This window comes from Stomoxys calcitrans, chromosome 2, assembly GCF_963082655.1.
Source record: "Stomoxys calcitrans chromosome 2, idStoCalc2.1, whole genome shotgun sequence".
NCBI lineage: Eukaryota > Metazoa > Arthropoda > Insecta > Diptera > Muscidae > Stomoxys > Stomoxys calcitrans.
The window spans coordinates 114,071,168-114,077,635 of NC_081553.1; the positions used below are offsets into that span (position 1 = coordinate 114,071,168).

Consider the following 6,468-nt stretch of genomic DNA (forward strand, 5'->3'; position numbering starts at 1 on the left):
GCTTAATTTCAGCTTAATATCCTCATGTTTGAAGCCTGTATAGGAATAGGACTTTTCGAAAAAAGGAACTGGGGGCGAATTGGAATTAAGAAGTGAAAGTTTGTGTCTGTTAAATAAAACGACTTAAATTAAAAGACAAGATCCCTAATTGGCTTGCAATGATTACCAAAATCGTTTACTCAAGGAAAACTCTACTTCTAAGTAACCTTTTTGAGGGTTGCATTTGGGAGTATAAACGCCTGGGAAATTTCTACGAAACACAAAATTCTTTTACTACGAAGTTTTTCTTTTATTTTAATCGTGTGACGTTTCGCTTCAACATATCGAACGTTAGCCATAAACGTAGTATTATTGAACATAACCCCTTTAGATGCTTCTGCTACGGTAAAAAGACCTTCACCGTAGCAGAAGCAAGACCTGCGGCTATCGAAGCAAAAGTGCAAAGGTTTATTCGTGTACCAATTATTCTTTTGTGTCTTTCTTACATTGTACGTACATAAGAAAATAATCCCAAGCAGGCCCATGGGCTTGCAAATAATTGCAATTGTGTGTTTGTCCCTGGCATAGACACGTTCTTACACATAACATATTTGCTTCTTTGTTTGGACTTAGCAAAGAGAAGTCAGCATATTAAGCAGCCGATCGAGTGTGCATGGTAAACTCGGAAAGTGACCATTTCTGAAGGTTTGGTACAAAAATGCTGGTATGTCCAATGTCAAAAATCATTAGAGCAACACACAAATAGCTGCCAGGTTCAAGAAAACACAACAAGAATTTCTAAAGCATATACATTATCTTGTAACATTTACGCGATAAAGAAATAGCCATCAGAAATGTCCATCACAAAGTTGATATTTAAATGTGCGAAAACAACAACTCCCATAAATATTTTTTTGTTTTTTTTTAGTATAACGAATACAGCAGATCATAATACAAAACAACAATGAAGTTGTTAGAAAATGTAACGCTACTAATATAATTGTGTCTCTTAATATCGAAACAAATACAAACAAGTAAAAAGGCGTTAAGTACGGCAGGGCCGAACTTTGGATACTCTCCACCTCGGCTATATATGTAAACCATCTTTCGTCATAATCCGGTGAAAAATGCATAATTTATGCCCCCATAGCAGCTTTATCTAAATATGGTTCGATTTGGACCAAATTCAACTCGGATATTCAGTGGTCTATTGAGTGCAAGTCATTCTTCAATTTTGTAGAACAAAATATTGGTCTTTTTGGTAGCCCTATTCAAATATAGACCGATCTAAACCATATACACGGATGTCGTAAAGCCTAACATAAGTCACTGTGTCAAATTTCAGCGAAATCGGATTAAAGATGTGCCTTTTATGAGGCCAGGACTTTAAATCGAGAGATGGGTTTATACGACAGCTATATCCAAATCTGAACCGATCTGGGCCAAATTGAAGAGGGCTGACGAAGGAACACAACTCACTGTCCTAATAATTGGCCCAAAACCTTAAATCGAGAGATCGGTCTGTATGGCAGCTATATCAAAATCTAGACCGAACTGGCCAATATTGTAGAACATTGTCGAAGAACCTAACGCAACTCACTGCCCCAAATTTTGGCGAAATCGGACAATAAATGTGCGTTTTATGTGTCCAAAACCTATATTGAGAGACCGTTCTATATGGCAGCTATATCCAAAACCGATCTGAGCCAAGTTGAAGAAGAATGTTGAAGGGCCCAACACAACTCACTGTTCCAAATTTCGGCGAAATCGAACAGTAAATGTGCGTTTTATAGCTCCAAATCTTAAATCGAGAGATCGGTATATGAGGCAGCTATATCTAAATCTGGAACGATCTGGGCCAAATTGAAGAAGGATGTCGACTGGCTTAACACAACTCACTGTCCCAAATGTCTGCGAAATCGAATAATAAATGCGTCTTTTATGGGCACAAAACCTTAAATCGAGAGATCGGTCTATATTCAAATCTGGACCGATCTGCGACCAATTACAGAAATATGTCGAGGGTCAAGTAATTGTTAAATGTCACTGTCCCAACTTTCGGTGACATCGGTCAATAAATGCGCCTTTTGTGGGCCCAAAACCTTAAATCGAGACATCAGTCTATATGGCAGCTATTTTCAAATCTGGCCCGATCTGTACCATATTGCAGAAAGATGTCGAGGGACCTAACACAACTCACTGTCCAAAGTTTCGGCGACATCGGACAATAAATGCGCCTCTTATGGGCCCAAATCTTAAATCGAGAGATCGGTATATATGGCAGCTATATCCAAATCTGGACCGATCTGGGCCAAATTGAAGAAGGATGTTGACTAGCTTTACACGACTCACTGTACCAAAATTCAGAAAAATCGAATAATTAATGTGGCTTTTATAGGCCTATCAAGAATGAAAGTTATTGTCAGTGTACATATACTTTATATTTGTCACAAACTCTTGCAAGAATATATCCCAAAAAACATGTACTTTTATATAAACAAAGTCCCACGTTTTTCGGAAAAAAATTTACTTGGAGAAAATTTCCTTTATGTCAAATGGGCACATGTCGGCCGTGTTTTTTGAATACTTAGCTGATCCCTACCGTTTGTTCTATATTTTGCCTAAATATTTACCAATTTGTTTATTCTAATACAAAATTATATTTAAATCAGAGACAGTTTCAGTAAAATGAAAAAAAGTCCTCTTATAACAGACCAAAATCTAATCTGATCACTGAAACACGAAACAAAACCGGCAACACTGACAGGCATACTCACACACACGCAAACACGCTCACTTACAGAGCAATGCCACCTTCCTTGCACCGCAGACAGTCTAACTTAAACACAGGCTCACACACTCGAACGTACACACACCAATCAAGCATACTTTGAGTCTTCACTGCCGCGCCGCCTTCACACACCCTGTTTTATTCATTATTTTTTTCCTCTTTTTTTTTTGGTACATTCGTTACTCACAACAAAACTACACTTTTAGATGACATTTTTTGGTGTTTTAGGAAATTTATGGACAATTTGTTGTTATTCAAATGCACATATTTACACTTTGTAAGGAAATTCCCTTTTGTTTAGTTTACATTCAAAACCTATTCACTATCAACTCTCTTGGTTTTGATATTTTTTTCAAACAAATTCAATTGACTGATCTCACTTTAATGTAATTTTTTTTCTTTCTATTTTTCTTTTTGTTTGTGTGTTTTTACTTCATATTCTTTTTTAATTTTCAGATTTTTTGCAAAACGCACATAATAAATATTGCAATGCAAATATTTTCATTGACACTTTTATGAAAACACTTCCTTTTTGGACAACAAAATATTTTCAAATTTAGAATATAGTAATAATAACTTTTTTTGTTTAGTCTTGCCGCCGCCGCCGAAATGCCGAATTGAATTGACGTTCCATTTTATTAACGCACCATTCACAACCTAGTCAACGAGTGTGTGTCAACGAATGAATGAAATGCCTGAATGCCAGTAAAACCACAATAAATAATATTGCAAAAGCAGCATTTTAGTGCTTTTTGACTTTTCGACTGTTGGCATCACTGATTTGACACTAAGAATTTGGATGGAATGGAGGAATGGCCGTCCGCAACAAAAGTGGATGAGTACAAAAAGTAGTAATTTTATCTCCATCCCATTGCCCCATTCCAAGCAACATGAATCCGCACAAATTGGAAAATGTAGTGCAATGTTGCGCAACACGCACTCTGCCGCAACACGCACTCACGGCTCTGCGCTCTGCCTTTAAGGCCGGCCGACCGGTATTGACGCGTTTGTCTCCAAAAAGTGAGTTGTACTGAGTGTCAACACTTCCTATTTAAGGCTGGTACTATATTCGCTATATTTTTCGCCGATTAATTTTTTGAGACAATAGATTTTAAAGCAAAAAAGCTTGCGGATTTCGTTCAGTAGAACATTGCCTCATTACTTATTGTAATTTAAATTTTTATAAAATTTTTATTTTATCATTGTTATTTTCATAAGGTTTCGAAAAAGTAATCGCGAAAAAAGGGTTTTCAATTGTGAAGAACGGATATAATACCAGCCATTAAACAATAAAATATTTTGATGGCAATGTTGGGAACCATTCGCCGCCGCCGAAAGACTAACGACAATTCGGTTGCGGGAAAATTGATTCCATGATAAACTCCATCCAAACGCGTTGTATGCCGTCGATGAACTGAACTTGCCAAACATTTGAAAGACTTCACAGACGCGCACTGCACAGCACACAGCGCCACTTTACTACAGTTTGGGCATCCGACATTGTTGCAGCAGCAGCGTCGTCACAACAGTTGCTGCAAACGTCGTCGTAGGATGTGCCAAAATTTAAGCACAAACCTCTTTCGTTATATGTCGTTATTTCCTCATTACTTGTTTGGCTTTTGCACTGAGATGTGTTTTCTTGTTTTTGCTTTGGTAGGAGGCAGCAATGGCGTCATGTCATCACATTGCTCCTGCTGCTGCGAATGCTTCCTTCGTTCGTTAGTATTCTATGAATGACTGAATGATTGTTGGTTTGCCGACTGGCTGTGGTTGTTTGATTGCCTGCTTTGCTTGAATGCCGGCATAACTTAATATTCACTCTCGCTTGCTTCTTCTTGTTCTTTGCAAATTTCGTGATGTGTGTTTGCATGTATGTATGTACGTGTTCGATGTCTGTGCAAAATTCACGCTTGTTTATCTCTCTCTTTTCATATTTTGTTTTGGTTCATTCTTTTCTCCAATTGCAAGCTCAACATAGTTGTTGTTGTCCCCACGCGTGTCTTGTAAATGAAACGGTGTTGCCACTATGTAGTTGATATGGAAAAAAAAAACGCCTAAACTTCAACCAGTACAATAAAATAAAGAAATGGTAACATTTTAACACTTATGGTTGAAAACCAATCTCTTTAGCGATAATTTTTTTGAAAAGCTACACAAATTACACTCATAAAAACAAAAATTTCATTAAAATGTTGCTATAAGTAATGAGGGAATGTCCTACTGAATGAAATCAGCAAGTTTTTTTGTTTTAAAATCTGTTGAAAGTTTTAGCTCAATATCTCTATTTTTAAAGACTGTAGCGTGATTTCAACAGACAGACGGACGGACATGGCTAGATCGTCTTAAATTTTTACAACGATCAAGAATATACAAAAATATACCTTATATTATAAAATTTCCCGCACTCTAAGAGATATACTTCAGGAAGCTCTACATGCAACTGCAAAGTGGGCTACCGAAAGTGGTCAGTATAAATCTGTGCAAGACATAAGTAGTTCTTTACAGCAAGAGATATAAGTTGCCTATAGTGGAACCTGTCTGCTTGGGTGGAGAGAATGTTTCATTTACAGAATGCGCAAAATACCTGGGTGTTTTGCTGGACAGGAAATTGAACTTCAAATCCAGCATTTTGAAAAGGGGAAGAAACGCCACTATTGTCCTATACACCTGCATAAGAGCCATTGGCAAAAGTTGGGGTTTAGACCGCGTGTCATGCATTGGGTATATACTGCAGTTGTCAAACCTATAATGCTATATGGTGTTATGATCTGGTGAACGGTGCTTCAAAAGTCCACCTACTGCTCAACACTTACCCGAATCCAAAGAATGGCTTGTTTGTGCATCACAGCCGCACTGAGGAGGACACCATCTGATGCACTGAATTTAATGCTACATCTTATACCTCTGGACATTGTGGCTACCCAAATTACAGCGACCACTGCCGTGAGGTTAAGGGAGCTTTCTCATTGGCCATGTGGCGGCTACGGACACTGTATTATCCTTGATACAATAACCAATATTCCAGGCAGTGTGGATTACACCCTACCTGTGCCGCTTTTCATAAAAATTACTGTACCACTATTCCTGAAAGAACCGATTGGAACTAATATATCCCTGGTAACAGAAGTTACATAGGCATCTATACGGATGGTTCCAAACTAAACGACCAGGTGGGCTTTGGGGTGTACTCTAAAGATCTAGCAGAGATTCTCTAAAGAAGAGATTCTTGCAATTAAGGAAGTAGTGGAATAGCTAAGATATAATGTCATTACGACGATTGGCATAAATATCTTCTCAGACAGCCAGGCAGCCATTAAATACCTGGAGAACTATTTCTGAACACAAAAACCGCCCTCGACTGTCGCAGATCTCTCAACGAGATAGCTGAACAGTTCAAAATTCGCCTGTTCTGGGTGCTGGGCCACAGAGATATCCCAGGGAATTGTAAAGAGGATGAGCTTGCGAGACCGGGAACTACCCTACACATTCCAGGTATACTGAAATCTGTGGGTATGCCTTTAGCAACATTTAAGTATAAGTTTTCAGGACCAGGCCCGAAGGACAACGAATGTAGATGGTCACAAAGAGGGGACTGTGAGCATTCTAAAACTATGTAGCCTAATCTAGACTTGGAGAGGTCTACTGCTTTGCTATCATTGGCTAAAACAGACATCTCAGTCATTGTGTCTGTCTAATCG

The 6,468-nt window shown here is 38.3% G+C and overlaps 1 protein-coding gene across 5 annotated transcripts in view; it reads right to left on the minus strand.

Annotated features, from left to right (window-relative positions):
• Positions 1–3,419, minus strand: part of LOC106092859 (protogenin) — a 329,167-nt gene extending 325,748 nt beyond the window's left edge. For 2 of the 5 annotated variants that reach the window (XM_059363406.1, XM_059363403.1), the window contains exon 1: positions 2,958–3,419. The gene's annotated coding sequence lies outside the window, so the exon portion shown is untranslated. Of the gene's footprint in view, positions 1–2,758 lie in introns of all 5 variants that reach the window. The other 3 variants (XM_059363405.1, XM_059363402.1, XM_059363404.1) reach the window with 2 other exon arrangements.
• Between the last annotated feature and the right edge of the window lie 3,049 nt (positions 3,420–6,468).